This window comes from Papaver somniferum, chromosome 1 (genome assembly GCF_003573695.1).
Source record: "Papaver somniferum cultivar HN1 chromosome 1, ASM357369v1, whole genome shotgun sequence".
NCBI lineage: Eukaryota > Viridiplantae > Streptophyta > Magnoliopsida > Ranunculales > Papaveraceae > Papaver > Papaver somniferum.
In genome coordinates, this window is record NC_039358.1 from 224,494,970 (window position 1) to 224,508,600 (window position 13,631).

At 37.1% G+C, this 13,631-nt stretch overlaps 1 long non-coding RNA gene across 1 annotated transcript; it reads left to right on the top strand.

The window, feature by feature from the left end:
- The first annotated feature begins 306 nt into the window (after positions 1–306).
- Positions 307–1,110, top strand: LOC113337585. The gene is made up of 2 exons (XR_003354303.1): positions 307–563; positions 805–1,110. It is a non-coding gene; the product is annotated as an uncharacterized LOC113337585 (long non-coding RNA).
- Positions 1,111–13,631: the final 12,521 nt, after the last annotated feature.

The window sequence follows — 13,631 nt, forward strand, 5'->3', positions numbered from 1 at the left end:
AATGGAGAATGGTAGACCCTAAAACTGAATTGGGATAAAAAGCAAAACAAGGTAAAGATACCGTAGCATTCCATTAGTTGACAGACAATTATTTATCTCCCATTAACAAGCATTTTTCACCACAGGAACACCATTAATTATTTGCTTTTGTTTCTCGTGGTTTTAAGTATGAAATGGACATGACAGGCAGGGATTCCAAAGTAAGATGTTGTTATCGTAAATGAAAAGATTGTCGAATATGTGATTCGCGCATTATTGTGGATCGATGTATTAGAAGGTTAGCAACAAACTAGAAAATGTGTTTCATGAATGTACTTCCTTTTCTCTTTCACCTAGCTCTTAAGTCATAATAAAACGAGAACTAGCTAGATTGAGAAACAAGTAGCTATAGAGGCAAGAAGAAAGAAAAACAAGATGTGTCTCATTTGGCGCTCAGAGAAAAGAACGAGGAAAGTGTTTTGTGGTGGTGATCATATTAGGCCCGTGGGATTTCTGTTAGGCCTCATTTTTGCGTTTCTGTCCCTTCTTATCTCCTTTATTGGTCTTTTCGTCTGGATCGTTGGGTTAGTGTCTTCTCTATCTATATCTGTACCCTGTCTTGGAATTTTAAAGATTATTTAATTAAGATTTTCTCATATTTATAGGAAATGCAATACATGTGCTAGTACCATGCTACATGGTGGTATAATACCGCTTTCAGTCCCTGGATTCTGGCCTAGTCCCCCTTTGGAGTTTGCCTCTAAAGAAAAACAAATCTTGCTGTTTTCTTTTCATTTCTGATTTGTGTGATGAATTTATTGGCAGATTGTTGTTAACTTGCTTATGTTCTGGATGTGGACCAACCATCGTAAGAGAAGCTCGGAATATGATCAATGCTCCAGTAAATGTTATGGAGTGGTTTACTGCTCATATTCCTTTTTGATTGTTATGCTCCAGTAATTTAGTTCCCAAATTATGGGATTTCAGTTGTGTTATTATACTCTAATAAGTATGATTAAGTAATGTTTGTGTAACTTTTTTATGTTATTTATCAAATCCGTATTCGACCAGAATAGCAAATTCGTGTTTCCTTTAAGATATAATATAGTTTTAACTTTGAGCTTTGTACTAGATGGTGTGTTTACACCCTTGTTTGCTGGAGCATGTATACTAGTTTGCAAAACCAGCGATCCGTAGTCATGATTGAAAGTTAAAGGGCTAGTAAAACAACAGTTCTAGCTTGCCAGTGCACGGTATTACAGTGGTAAAGTCTTGTATAACCTGAGATCAAAACTCATCATCACCAAAATCCCAGTGGCAAGATCTAAATTAAAAGCTGGAGTACACAACACCAAATTTGTGGGAAATCCTGGTTCAGATCTAAGGGGGCGGAAGTTGTAAACTGGATCCACAGTCCCATCACTTTCATATGAGGTTATCCCATTTGCCCCAAAATTAATTCACCGATTTTATATGGTTTGTATAAAGCGATTGGAATTTTTTTTTTGTTGCAAATTTTGTGAAAATGTACAACATACACCATGCCTCAGTGTATAACGTGGGCAGCAGAAGATGTTCAGGATGCAAACCAGAGTTTTACTTATGTGTCTTTTTCTTCATTAATGGTTATGAAAATAAATTTTTCATGCGCCCAATTAGAACTTGGGTGCACATTCCCACACCCTCACTAAGACCGACAGCGTAGTGCATTGTGCACTGCACAAAATTTCAATTTTTTCACCTAAAATTAGAACACTCTCCCACGAACTTAGTATATTTACGTTCCTCCAACAACATGAAAAAGGTCAATTTATTTATACTGCACAATCAATCAAAATTTTATACTCCCCCGTCCTAGTTTAGATGTCAAAATTGAGGATTTTTTTTGTCCTAAAATACTTGTTAAACTTCATATTTTTCCACATTTTTATCCTGATTTGCCCCTAATTTGGAATCATGCCCTAACATGGAGAATTGTGTGTTTCAATTTTCAAGACACTTTTAAATTCTTTTATTTCCTCTAATTTGAATTTTTCCAACTAAACAACAAAAACCTAGACACTTAAAAACTGGGAACATTAAATACTAACCTAGGGCAATTGTGGAAAAAAACTATTCTCTTTGTGTTTCTTAATCTTTGTGCAAAATACTATTTTGGCATCTAAACTAGGACGGAGGGAGTATATTTTTTCTCTCTTTCCTCCTCTCTTTCTCACTCCTTCTCCAAACACCATCAACAACAACCTTTCTCTGCTCAGATCTAGTCCATTAGATCTGAGCAGATTTGTTTGTTATTTCTTGTTTTTAGGTTAGTTAGTAGTTTGGTGTAGTTTTTATTATGTTTCTTACTTATCTACACTGTTATGGTGGTTTTGTATATTCTTTTGAGGTTTATCTTCGCTTTAATGGCGATTCTTGGTTATTGCTTTGGGTTTGAAGATCAATAGTGATGCTCTCCATGTTCTCCAACAACGAAATCTTCATCTTGGTTGTCTCCGACGACGGAATTATCATCGGAAGCTTCATCAACAACTTATCCGGCAACGAAATCTCCATAAGTGGTCTTTTTGACGACGGCAGCTTCATTACTAGTTACAAGAGATTTGAGCTAATCACTCCTACTTTGGGAGCACATCTTTCTATTAAAAAAAACAAACTAAATGGTTGGAAGTTAATTCCGAAAAAAACCATCATTCTTCATATTTAATCGGATCTTATTCATACTTGTATTTGTCTTACTTCGATAATCCTTCTCTTTTTCTTGTCGGATTTCTCGGTATTGTACTTTTACGGTATGTTCTTCTTACTTTGTCTCTTATTTTCGATCTTAATCTCATTATAACCATGAATTTTCATTAATAAAAAGGTTCTTTATTTATAATAATAATTAAACAAAAATCAAAATTAAATTTTTATTATGAAACAAGAAAGAAATTACACCCTCAGCCTAAATAAGGAAGAGGCAGGATCAAAAAGCAGAGTTACACGCAAACAAAGAATTAACAAAACAAAACACTTCAGCTAGCAAATATGTAATGAACCTCGCAAGGCTCCTCTAGAAAGATTATCATTTCAAAAGCAGATGACAACTAATGAATCTCTAACTTTTGACTAATTTTCCATCTTGCTAGACCAACCCATGAAACTTTATTTACTTGATGAAAACCATACACTGAATATGAGATAGAAACCGATCCAGACATTAATCCAGTTACACTGGAAGGTAACTCTCCCTTCAGTTTTGTTGCTAAATGAAAAGAATGTCGATCAAGTACCGGATAAAGCCAACGATGATGTCCACGTATAACTCAGATAAGAAGAGAACCCCCAGGCCAGCAACTCCAATGTCGAAGACCAGCAAGCCTAAAGGGTATGTCCAACCAATGATAAGCATGAACGTTTGCAAGTAGGCACATACAATGAAACTAACTGAATTGTCTAGAGCAGTTTTTGTTGGAGTCTTGCAACAATAGAAGAAACGTCAGATGTATCAAACAATAAATATAAAGAACCGTATCAAACAACTCTACCACGAACAAATTGATGAGGGCAGAATCACAGGTTCAACAAGCTGTTCTTAACACATTAGTTCGCGGGAATACTCTAAAGTAATGCTAAACCCCAACGTGCGAAGATGTGTCCAGGATAAGACTGCCCGATATAACTTGTATTAGCACAATACAAGTTACTCACTCTTAAACTCAGCAACGAGGATGGAAGTAAAACGTCGCACGAAAATAAAAGCAAGAAGATGAAGAAAAGTAAACCTAGAGATGGTCGCTGCTTGTGTGTTTTGAAAAGAGATTTTCGAGTTGTATTTATAGGAAAATTAACTTGCAAATCAAGTTAAGTTTAGGTTTTTTTCTTATAAAACGAGTTTTGTTTCTTGTAAAACAATTAAACAGAAAAAATAAATTTTTCCATAAATAAAACTCTTAAATAAATTATTTATCAACTTGCAAAAAACAATTTCAAGTACACACGGACTTGGTGCTTGGTACACGCGCATGGGCATGGGTCGAAACATGTATTTTTCTCCGCACCCGCTCCACCCACATTGTTTTACAACATATCCATGAGAACATGGTAATTTAGTTTTCTACAATGTGAGACTAAAGGTTCCATTTCATTCACTCAAAAATGAGTGAGTATCCTTAGACCCTTAGGTCATGAGATCAAACCACACCAAGACAAAAAAATCATTTATTAAATAAATCATTGTCTCCAACAATTCCCCACATGAATGAAATCTCGGTAAAAAACGAAAAATCAGAGTACGGAAAATACCATTTAGACAAAGGTGTCCATGAGGTCTTGAACCTTGCTTAGAGAGAAGTTACCGAAACTACTAGCTAGACAGTGAACTATGTCTTGAACTGCTAGCGTTTGGTGTAATTCTAATAACATCCATGCATGATATCTTCCAAGTGTTGCTAAGTTTGTGCCATTTTGTCCATTTTGTCCCTGGACATATCCTGTTTCTCAAAATGCTTTAGAGAATCGGCTCAATTCTCATTGGAAGCGACCCACTTCCTCATTCAGTAGGTGAGTTCCATTAAGAGTGTTTACTGCTACACCCCACTTCAATCTTAAATTGAAACTATAGAACTCATTAAGACTTAATTAAAAGTTATCCTACACATGCAGTCACACTATCACATAAACACCATAGGGAAGGGACAGAGAATGAAATCCCCTGATAGTGTTTACCTTTACCCACCATAAATTAGTTGTCTCATTCAAAACCTTGTTATTGGAATCTCCAGTCAGCAAGGTTGAGTATCCTTCATGGCAAGTTTAATTATTTGAGCCTAAGCCCCATCCCCTTCGATGCTTTACTAACTATCTCCTTGGGCAAACCTTTCGTCAAAGGTTCCGCGATATTCTCCTTGGACCTTGTCCAATCTATGGAAATAACGCCTGTGGAGATTAGTAATTTCAAAGAATCATGTCTTCTACGCATATGTATAGACTTTCCATTATAGAAGCTATTCTTAGCTCTACCCATTGCAGATTTGTTGTCACAATGTATAGATATAGCTAGCACAGGCCTATGCCAGAGAGGAATATCTTCTAAAAAGTTTCTTAGCCATTCAGCCTCCTCTCCTTCTTTATCTAACGCAATAAAATCCAACTCCATAGTTGAGCGAGCTATACATGTCTGTTTGGAACTCTTCCAAGATACACACACACCTGCTAGAGTGAATACATATCCACTCGTAGACCTAGACTCCGCTGAGTCTGCTCTCCAGTTCAACAAGAAGTTTTTTTTGGAGTCTTGCAACAATAGAAGAAACGTCAGATGTATCAAACAATAAATATAAAGAACCGTATCAAACAACTCTACCACGAACAAATTGATAAGGGCAGAATCACAGGTTCAAAAAGCTGTTCTTAACACATTAGTTTGCGGGTATACTCTAAAGTAATGCTAAACCCCAACGTGCGAAGATGTGTCCAGGAAAAGACTGCCCGATATAACTTGTATTAGCACAATACAAGTTACCCACTCTTAAACTCAGCAACGGGGATGGAAGTAAAACGTCGCACGAAAATAAAAGCAAGAAGATGAAGAAAAGTAGACCTAGAGATGGTCGCTGCTTGTCTGTTTTGAAAAGATATTTTCGAGTTGTATTTATAGGAAAATTAACTTGCAAATCAAGTTAGGTTTAGGTTTTTTTCTTATAAAACGAGTTTTGTTTCTTGTAAAACAATTAAACACAAAAAATAAATTTTTCCATAAATAAAACTCTTAAATAAATTATTTATCAACTTGCAAAAAACAATTTCAAGTACACACGGACTTGGTGCTTGGTACACGCGCATGGGCATGGGTCGAAACATGTATTTTTCTCCGCACCCGCTCCACCCACATTGTTTTACAACATATCCATGAGAACATGGTAATTTAGTTTTCTACAATGTGAGACTAAAGGTTCCATTTCATTCACTCAAAAATGAGTGAGTATCCTTAGACCCTTAGGTCATGAGATCAAACCACACCAAGACAAAAAAATCATTTATTAAATAAATCATTGTCTCCAACAATTCCCCACATGAATGAAATCTCGGTAAAAAACGAAAAATCAGAGTACGGAAAATACCATTTAGACAAAGGTGTCCATGAGGTCTTGAACCTTGCTTAGAGAGAAGTTACCGAAACTACTAGCTAGACAGTGAACTATGTCTTGAACTGCTAGCGTTTGGTGTAATTCTAATAACATCCATGCATGATATCTTCCAAGTGTTGCTAAGTTTGTGCCATTTTGTCCATTTTGTCCCTGGACATATCCTGTTTCTCAAAATGCTTTAGAGAATCGGCTCAATTCTCATTGGAAGCGACCCACTTCCTCATTCAGTAGGTGAGTTCCATCAAGAGTGTTTACTGCTACACCCCACTTCAATCTTAAATTGAAACTATAGAACTCATTAAGACTTAATTAAAAGTTATCCTACACATGCAGTCACACTATCACATAAACACCATAGGGAAGGGACAGAGAATGAAATCCCCTGATAGTGTTTACCTTTACCCACCATAAATTAGTTGTCTCATTCAAAACCTTGTTATTGGAATCTCCAGTCAGCAAGGTTGAGTATCCTTCATGGCAAGTTTAATTATTTGAGCCTAAGCCCCATCCCCTTCGATGCTTTACTAACTATCTCCTTGGGCAAACCTTTCGTCAAAGGTTCCGCGATATTCTCCTTGGACCTTGTCCAATCTATGGAAATAACGCCTGTGGAGATTAGTAATTTCAAAGAATCATGTCTTCTACGCATATGTATAGACTTTCCATTATAGAAGCTATTCTTAGCTCTACCCATTGCAGATTTGTTGTCACAATGTATAGATATAGCTAGCACAGGCCTATGCCAGAGAGGAATATCTTCTAAAAAGTTTCTTAGCCATTCAGCCTCCTCTCCTTCTTTATCTAACGCAATAAAATACAACTCCATAGTTGAGCGAGCTATACATGTCTGTTTGGAACTCTTCCAAGATACACACACACCTGCTAGAGTGAATACATATCCACTCGTAGACCTAGACTCCGCTGAGTCTGCTCTCCAGTTCAACAAGAAGTTTTTTTTGGAGTCTTGCAACAATAGAAGAAACGTCAGATGTATCAAACAATAAATATAAAGAACCGTATCAAACAACTCTACCACGAACAAATTGATAAGGGCAGAATCACAGGTTCAAAAAGCTGTTCTTAACACATTAGTTTGCGGGTATACTCTAAAGTAATGCTAAACCCCAACGTGCGAAGATGTGTCCAGGAAAAGACTGCCCGATATAACTTGTATTAGCACAATACAAGTTACCCACTCTTAAACTCAGCAACGGGGATGGAAGTAAAACGTCGCACGAAAATAAAAGCAAGAAGATGAAGAAAAGTAGACCTAGAGATGGTCGCTGCTTGTCTGTTTTGAAAAGATATTTTCGAGTTGTATTTATAGGAAAATTAACTTGCAAATCAAGTTAGGTTTAGGTTTTTTTCTTATAAAACGAGTTTTGTTTCTTGTAAAACAATTAAACACAAAAAATAAATTTTTCCATAAATAAAACTCTTAAATAAATTATTTATCAACTTGCAAAAAACAATTTCAAGTACACACGGACTTGGTGCTTGGTACACGCGCATGGGCATGGGTCGAAACATGTATTTTTCTCCCCACCCGCTCCACCCACATTGTTTTACAACATATCCATGAGAACATGGTAATTTAGTTTTCTACAATGTGAGACTAAAGGTTCCATTTCATTCACTCAAAAATGAGTGAGTATCCTTAGACCCTTAGGTCATGAGATCAAACCACACCAAGACAAAAAAATCATTTATTAAATAACTCATTGTCTCCAACAATTCCCCACATGAATGAAATCTCGGTAAAAAACGAAAAATCAGAGTACGGAAAATACCATTTAGACAAAGGTGTCCATGAGGTCTTGAACCTTGCTTAGAGAGAAGTTACCGGAATTACTAGCTAGACAGTGAACTATGTCTTGAACTGCTAGCGTTTGGTGTAATTCTAATAACATCCATGCATGATATCTTCCCAGTGTTGCTAAGTTTGTGCCGTTTTGTCCATTTTGTCCCTGGACATATCCTGTTTCTCAAAATGCTTTATAGAATCGGCTCAATTCTCATTGGAAGCGACCCACTTCCTCATTCAGTAGGTGAGTTCCATCAAGAGTGTTTACTGCTACACCCCACTTCAATCTTAAATTGAAACTATAGAACTCATTAAGACTTAATTAAAAGTTATCCTACACATGCAGTCACACTATCACATAAACACCATAGGGAAGGGACAGAGAATGAAATCCCCTGATAGTGTTTACCTTTACCCACCATAAATTAGTTGTCTCATTCAAAACCTTGTTATTGGAATCTCCAGTCAGCAAGGTTGAGTATCCTTCATGGCAAGTTTAATTATTTGAGCCTAAGCCCCATCCCCTTCGATGCTTTACTAACTATCTCCTTGGGCAAACCTTTCGTCAAAGGTTCCGCGATATTCTCCTTGGACCTTGTCCAATCTATGGAAATAACGCCTGTGGAGATTAGTAATTTCAAAGAATCATGTCTTCTACGCATATGTATAGACTTTCCATTATAGAAGCTATTCTTAGCTCTACCCATTGCAGATTTGTTGTCACAATGTATAGATATAGCTAGCACAGGCCTATGCCAGAGAGGAATATCTTCTAAAAAGTTTCTTAGCCATTCAGCCTCCTCTCCTTCTTTATCTAACGCAATAAAATACAACTCCATAGTTGAGCGAGCTATACATGTCTGTTTGGAACTCTTCCAAGATACACACACACCTGCTAGAGTGAATACATATCCACTCGTAGACCTAGACTCCGCTGAGTCTGCTCTCCAGTTCAACAAGAAGTTTTTTTTGGAGTCTTGCAACAATAGAAGAAACGTCAGATGTATCAAACAATAAATATAAAGAACCGTATCAAACAACTCTACCACGAACAAATTGATAAGGGCAGAATCACAGGTTCAAAAAGCTGTTCTTAACACATTAGTTTGCGGGTATACTCTAAAGTAATGCTAAACCCCAACGTGCGAAGATGTGTCCAGGAAAAGACTGCCCGATATAACTTGTATTAGCACAATACAAGTTACCCACTCTTAAACTCAGCAACGGGGATGGAAGTAAAACGTCGCACGAAAATAAAAGCAAGAAGATGAAGAAAAGTAGACCTAGAGATGGTCGCTGCTTGTCTGTTTTGAAAAGATATTTTCGAGTTGTATTTATAGGAAAATTAACTTGCAAATCAAGTTAGGTTTAGGTTTTTTTCTTATAAAACGAGTTTTGTTTCTTGTAAAACAATTAAACACAAAAAATAAATTTTTCCATAAATAAAACTCTTAAATAAATTATTTATCAACTTGCAAAAAACAATTTCAAGTACACACGGACTTGGTGCTTGGTACACGCGCATGGGCATGGGTCGAAACATGTATTTTTCTCCCCACCCGCTCCACCCACATTGTTTTACAACATATCCATGAGAACATGGTAATTTAGTTTTCTACAATGTGAGACTAAAGGTTCCATTTCATTCACTCAAAAATGAGTGAGTATCCTTAGACCCTTAGGTCATGAGATCAAACCACACCAAGACAAAAAAATCATTTATTAAATAAATCATTGTCTCCAACAATTCCCCACATGAATGAAATCTCGGTAAAAAACGAAAAATCAGAGTACGGAAAATACCATTTAGACAAAGGTGTCCATGAGGTCTTGAACCTTGCTTAGAGAGAAGTTACCGAAACTACTAGCTAGACAGTGAACTATGTCTTGAACTGCTAGCGTTTGGTGTAATTCTAATAACATCCATGCATGATATCTTCCAAGTGTTGCTAAGTTTGTGCCATTTTGTCCATTTTGTCCCTGGACATATCCTGTTTCTCAAAATGCTTTAGAGAATCGGCTCAATTCTCATTGGAAGCGACCCACTTCCTCATTCAGTAGGTGAGTTCCATCAAGAGTGTTTACTGCTACACCCCACTTCAATCTTAAATTGAAACTATAGAACTCATTAAGACTTAATTAAAAGTTATCCTACACATGCAGTCACACTATCACATAAACACCATAGGGAAGGGACAGAGAATGAAATCCCCTGATAGTGTTTACCTTTACCCACCATAAATTAGTTGTCTCATTCAAAACCTTGTTATTGGAATCTCCAGTCAGCAAGGTTGAGTATCCTTCATGGCAAGTTTAATTATTTGAGCCTAAGCCCCATCCCCTTCGATGCTTTACTAACTATCTCCTTGGGCAAACCTTTCGTCAAAGGTTCCGCGATATTCTCCTTGGACCTTGTCCAATCTATGGAAATAACGCCTGTGGAGATTAGTAATTTCAAAGAATCATGTCTTCTACGCATATGTATAGACTTTCCATTATAGAAGCTATTCTTAGCTCTACCCATTGCAGATTTGTTGTCACAATGTATAGATATAGCTAGCACAGGCCTATGCCAGAGAGGAATATCTTCTAAAAAGTTTCTTAGCCATTCAGCCTCCTCTCCTTCTTTATCTAACGCAATAAAATCCAACTCCATAGTTGAGCGAGCTATACATGTCTGTTTGGAACTCTTCCAAGATACACACACACCTGCTAGAGTGAATACATATCCACTCGTAGACCTAGACTCCGCTGAGTCTGCTCTCCAGTTCAACAAGAAGTTTTTTTTGGAGTCTTGCAACAATAGAAGAAACGTCAGATGTATCAAACATAAATATAAAGAACCGTATCAAACAACTCTACCACGAACAAATTGATAAGGGCAGAATCACAGGTTCAAAAAGCTGTTCTTAACACATTAGTTTGCGGGTATACTAAAGTAATGCTAAACCCCAACGTGCGAAGATGTGTCCAGGAAAAGACTGCCCGATATAACTTGTATTAGCACAATACAAGTTACCCACTCTTAAACTCAGCAACGGGGATGGAAGTAAAACGTCGCACGAAAATAAAGAAAAGATGAAGAAAGACCTAGAGATGGTCGCTGCTTGTCTGTTTTGAAAAGATATTTTCGAGTTGTATTTATAGGAAAATTAACTTGCAAATCAAGTTAGGTTTAGGTTTTTTCTTATAAAACGAGTTTTGTTTCTTGTAAAACAATTAACACAAAAAATAAATTTTTCCATAAATAAAACTCTTAAATAAATTATTTATCAACTTGCAAAAAACAATTTCAAGTACACACGGACTTGGTGCTTGGTACACGCGCATGGGCATGGGTCGAAACATGTATTTTTCTCCGCACCCGCTCCACCCACATTGTTTTACAACATATCCATGAGAACATGGTAATTTAGTTTTCCACAATGTGGGACTAAAGGTTCCATTTCATTCACTCAAAAATGAGTGAGTATCCTTAGACCCTTAGGTCATGAGATCAAACCACACCAAGACCAAAAAATCATTTATTAAATAACTCATTTTCTCCAACCCCACATGAATGAAATCTCGGTAAAAAACGAAAAATCAGAGTACGGAAAATACCATTTAGGCAAAGGTGTCCATGAGGTCTTGAACCTTGCTTAGAGAGAAGTTACCGGAACTACTAGCTAGACAGTGAACTATGTCTTGAACTGCTAGCGTTTGGTGTAATTCTAATAACATCCATGCATGATATCTTCCAAGTGTTGCTAAGTTTGTGCCGTTTTGTCCATTTTGGCCCTGGACATATCCTGTTTCTCAAAATGCTTTAGAGAATCGGCTCCATTCTCATTGGAAGCGACCCACTTCCTCATTCAGATAGGTGAGTTCCATCAAGAGTGTTTACTGCTACACCCCACTTCAATCTTAAATTGAAACTATAGAACTCATTAAGACTTAATTAAAAGTCATCCTCCACATGCAGTCACACTATCACATCAACACCATAGGGAAGGGACAGAGAATGAAATTCTCTGATAGTTTACCTTTACCCACCATAAATTAGTTGTCTCATTCAAACCTTGTTATTGGAATCTCCAGTCAGCAAGGTTGAGTATCCTTCATGGCAAGTTTAATTATTTGAGCCTAAGCCCCATCCCCTTCGATGCTTTACTAACTATCTCCTTGGGCAAACCTTTCGTCAAAGGGTCCGCGATATTCTCCTTGGACCTTGTCCAATCTATGGAAATAACGCCTGTGGAGATTAGTAATTTCAAAGAATCATGTCTTCTACGCATATGTATAGACTTTCCATTGTAGAAGCTATTCTTAGCTCTACCTATTGCAGATTTGTTGTCACAATGTATAGATATAGCTAGCACAGGCCTATGCCAGAGAGGAATATCTTCTAAAAAGTTTCTTAGCCATTCGGCCTCCTCTCCTGCTTTATCTAACGCAATAAACTCCGACTCCATAGTTGAGCGAGCTATACATGTCTGTTTGGAACTCTTCCAAGATACAGACGCACCTGCTAGAGTGAATACATATCCACTCGTAGACTTAGACTCCTCTGAGTCTGCTATCCAGTTCAACAAGCAGTTTTTGTTGGAGTCTTGCAACAATAGAAGAAACGTCAGATGTATCAAACAATAAATATAAAGAACCGTATCAAACAACTCTACCACGAACAAATTGATGAGGGCAGAATCACAGGTTCAACAAGCTGTTCTTAACACATTAGTTCGGGTATACTCTAAAGTAATGCTAAACCCCAACGTGCGAAGATGTGTCCAGGATAAGACTGCCCGATATAACTTGTATTAGCACAATACAAGTTACCCACTCTTAAACTCAGCAACGGGGATGGAAGTAAAACGTCGCACGAAAATAAAAGCAAGAAGATGAAGAAAAGTAGACCTAGAGATGGTGCGCTTGTTGTTTTGAAAAGATATTTTCGAGTTGTATTTATAGGAAAATTAACTTGCAAATCAAGTTAGGTTTAGGTTTTTTTCTTATAAAACGAGTTTTGTTTCTTGTAAAACAATTAAACACAAAAAATGAATTTTTCCATAAATAAAACTCTTAAATAAATTATTTATCAACTTGCAAAAAAAATTTCAAGTAGACACGGACTTGGTGCTTGGTACACGCGCATGGGCATGGGTCGAAACATGTATTTTTCGCCCCACCCGCTCCACCCACATTGTTTTACAACATATCCATGAGAACATGGTAATTTAGTTTTTTACAATGTGGGACTAAAGGTTCCATTTCATTCACTCAAAAATGAGTGAGTATCCTTAGACCCTTAGGTCATGAGATCAAACCACACCAAGACCAAAAAATCATTTATTAAATAACTCATTTTCTCCAACAATCCCCCACATGAATGAAATCTCGGTAAAAAACGAAAAATCAGAGTACGGAAAATACCATTTAGGCAAAGGTGTCCATGAGGTCTTGAACCTTGCTTAGAGAGAAGTTACCGGAACTACTAGCTAGACAGTGAACTATGTCTTGAACTGCTAGCGTTTGGTGGTGTAATTCTAATAACATCCATGCATGATATCTTCCAAGTGTTGCTAAGTTTGTGCCGTTTTGTCCATTTTGGCCCTGGACATATCCTGTTTCTCAAAATGCTTTAGAGAATCGGCTCCATTCTCATTGGAAGCGACCCACTTCCTCATTCAGATAGGTGAGTTCCATCAAGAGTGTTTACTGCTACACCCCACTTCAAT